Raw genomic sequence first — 3,520 nt, 5'->3', positions numbered from 1 at the left:
GGCTCTTCTCAAAATCTACCAATAAACGAAATCTCTTTAAGAAAAAAAAAAAAAAAAACCAGATTTTAATCTAAATGAATGCATTTAATTACATATTAGTAAGTCATTCATTGAAAAACGATTGTTAACACTGAATTTGTTTCTAGGGCCTGAATTCTCAGCATTTTGCACCTCCCCCCTGTAGACAGAGAGGAGTGAAACAGACAGGGTCTGGTCTGAAGTTCTGGGACTCCAGAACGTTCTGTTACTGTGTAGCTCTTGCCTGGGTCAGAGGCTCTGTAATGTTCTGAGGGACTAGGATCCAACTTTGAAGCTCTTCAACTTCAGGGTGTAGCGTATATGAGGATGTGTGCCTTGAGCTCCCCAAGTTGGAGAAATGAGAGGCCCATTGGCAGCTTCCAATCCCGTAAGTGTTGGTTGGGGTCTAAGAATCTGCATTTTTAACAGGAGAATGACGATAGTACACATGTCTTCGCTGTCTGAAGCAACTTAATTCTTAGAAATAAAATGGTGGGTTTATGGCTACCTGTATTTTAGAGCAGTTGAATGCATATTACCAAAAACTCGCCAGAAACACGCCGTCACTTTCACAGTCATGCAAGACGGTATCACTCCTTCCACATTCACTTGAAAAATAATGGTTCAATTTGATACACATTTGTTCCATTTACATTTCTTGTATTAATAGTAGAATTAGTCATATTTGTATGCATTACCTTAAGAATATATTCTTTCCTTTTACCACTTTTCTATTTCTTTTTTTTTTATTTATTTATTTGAAAGTCAGAGTTACACAGAGAGAGAAGGAGAGGCAGAGAGAGAAAGAGAGAGGTCTATCATCCGCTGGTTCACTCCCCAGATGGCTGCAATAGCTGGAGTTGTGCCAATCCAAAGCCAGGAGCCAGGAGCTTCTTCAGGGTCTCCCACGCAGGTGTAGGGGCCCAAGGATCTGAGCCATCTTCTACTGCTTTCCCAGGCCACAGCAGAGTGCTGGATTGGAAGTGGAGCAGCTGGACTCAAACCAGCGCCCATATAGGATGCCCACACTGCAAGCAGTGGCTTTACCCGTTATGCCACAGCTCCAGCCCCCCACTCTTCTATTTCTTTACAGGCTTTTTAATATTTTTAAATGTTTTACATGTGGATAGAAGGGAATATTTAGTTGACAAGTATTCTAATATTTCTACCAACCTGTTGCTTGTTCCAATTTTTTTTGGTCTGATCTTCAGACAGTAAAGAATATGAGCTTTCAGGTAGAATAAAACCGAGTCATCGGTGGCATTTTTTCTGCCTCTTTCGCTGTGCACACCCAACCTACGATTCATAAAAGGACAAAATTGTAGGTCTCATTTTTCTTTAAAAATTAGTCTCGGGGGCCGGCGCCGTGGCTCACTTGGTTAATCCTCCTCCTGCGGCGCCGGCATCCCATAAGGCCGCTGAGTTCTAGTCCCGGCTGCTTCTCTTCCAGTCCAGCTCTCTGCTGTGGCCCGGGAAGGCAGTGGAGGATGGCCCAAGTGCTTGGGCCCTGCACCCCATGGGAGACCAGGAGAAGCTCCTGGCTCCTGGCATTGGATCGGCGCAGAGCCAACCATAGCAGCCATTTGGTGAGTGAACCAATGGAAGGAAGACTTTTCTCTCTGTCTCTCTCTGTCTCTCTCTCTCTCTCACTGTCTATAACTCTACCTGCCAAATTAAAAAAAAAAAAAAAAAGAAAAGAAATTAGAGTCTCTGAAATTTACTTTTCAACAAATAGGTGTAGATAAACTCATTTCTGTATTCCACAGTGCTTTGTGTCCCATATTAATTGAAGAATTCATTGTTTATTCACTGAAGCATGAAATACTTATAGATCCATGCAGGTCAATTCTCTGTCTTCTATTCTGTCCTATTGATGTTTCCATATCTTCCAGTGCCACACAGTTTTAAAATTATAGTTAATTGGTGATTGCAACGGTTGTTTCTGAAAAGCCACATTCTCCCTTTCTTCTCTTTGAATTGTTTTACTTAATGTCAAAAATAAAAAAAATAAAAAAATAAAAAAAATTAAAAAAAAAAATTTCCTAAGCTTTTCAAGTTCCCAAGATAACCTCTAAAATAATTTTCCATTATTATTTTTAAAGATTTATTTTATTTATTTGAAAGACAGAATTACAGAGAGAGGTAGAGAGAGAGAGAGAGAGGTCTTCCTTCCGATGGTTCACTCCCCTGGTGGCCGCAACGGCACTAGCTGCACCAATTCAAAGCCAGGAGCCAGGAGCCAGGAGCTTCTTCCAGGTCTTCCATGTGGGTGCAGGGACCCAAGGATGTAGGCCATCTTCTACTGCTTTCCCAGGCCATAGCACAGAGCTGGATTGGAAGTAGAGCAGCCAGGACTAGAACCGGCACCCAAATGGGATGCTGACTCTTCTGGTCAGGGTTTTAACCCGCTGTGGTACAGCACCAGCCCCCTTTATTATTTTTAAAACTCTCCTTGAAACTTCTAATTTGAGGTGGGTTAACTTTTTTTTTTTTTTTTTGACAGGCAGAGTGGACAGTGAGAGAGAGACAGAGAGAAAGGTCTTCCTTTTGCCGTTGGTTCACCCTCCAATGGCCGCCGCGGTAGGCGCGCTGCGGTAGGCGCGCTGCGGCCGGCGCACCGCGCTGATCCGATGGCAGGAGCCAGGTGCTTCTCCTGGTCTCCCATGGGGTGCAGGGCCCAAGCACTTGGGCCATCCTCCACTGCACTCCCTGGCCACAGCAGAGAGCTGGACTGGAAGAGGGGCAACCGGGACAGGATCGGTGCCCCGACCGGGACTAGAACCCGGTGTGCCGGCGCCACAAGGTGGAGGATTAGCCTAGTGAGCCGCGGCGCTGGCATTGAGGTGGGTTAATTTTGACAGCACTTTTTTGAGAATATTAACATCTATGCAGTGTTTTAAATTCTGTATAGTTTTATACTTTTGTGAAAGAAATCAGTAATTTTTCCTTAACACTTCGCTTAACATATATATATATCACTCATAATTTTTTGTTATTAAATTTGTATTGAAAAGCAACTCAAATTGCATATTATTTATATATTCACTGCTTTGGCTCCTTATTAGTGATACTTTCTCTTGGGTTTCCCATTTGAAAATCTCATTCTTTTCAAAATGTGGTGCCAGCCTCTTCCATTCCCTTTTACTACTTTTTGTTAATTATCATCACTTAGGAATTCCAGAAAGATGCAAAATAATTCTGGTGCTAACAAAAATCATTTTCTTGGCCTGGATTGTATTGGAAATGCTCCCAACACAGAGGGTTTTTAATCATCTTCCTCTCAAGGCTCCCAGGACACCCAGTTGCAATACCAGAATGGTTGCTAGTATTTACAGCATTGGATCTGCAGGGGGAGATGGGGGTGCACCTTCCTCTGCAGAGCGGCCCCTGGGCAGGGGTGGTCTCCTCTGCCTGCCCCTCACCCCTCCGTGGTTACCATGTAGTATCTGCTTTAAGCACATTCAAGCTTCTTACTTGGAAGTTTGTTTTATTTTTTCAATTT

This window comes from Lepus europaeus, chromosome 22, assembly GCF_033115175.1.
Source record: "Lepus europaeus isolate LE1 chromosome 22, mLepTim1.pri, whole genome shotgun sequence".
NCBI classification, from domain to species: Eukaryota; Metazoa; Chordata; class Mammalia; order Lagomorpha; family Leporidae; genus Lepus; species Lepus europaeus.
Note: the sequence above shows the minus strand (reverse complement) of the source record.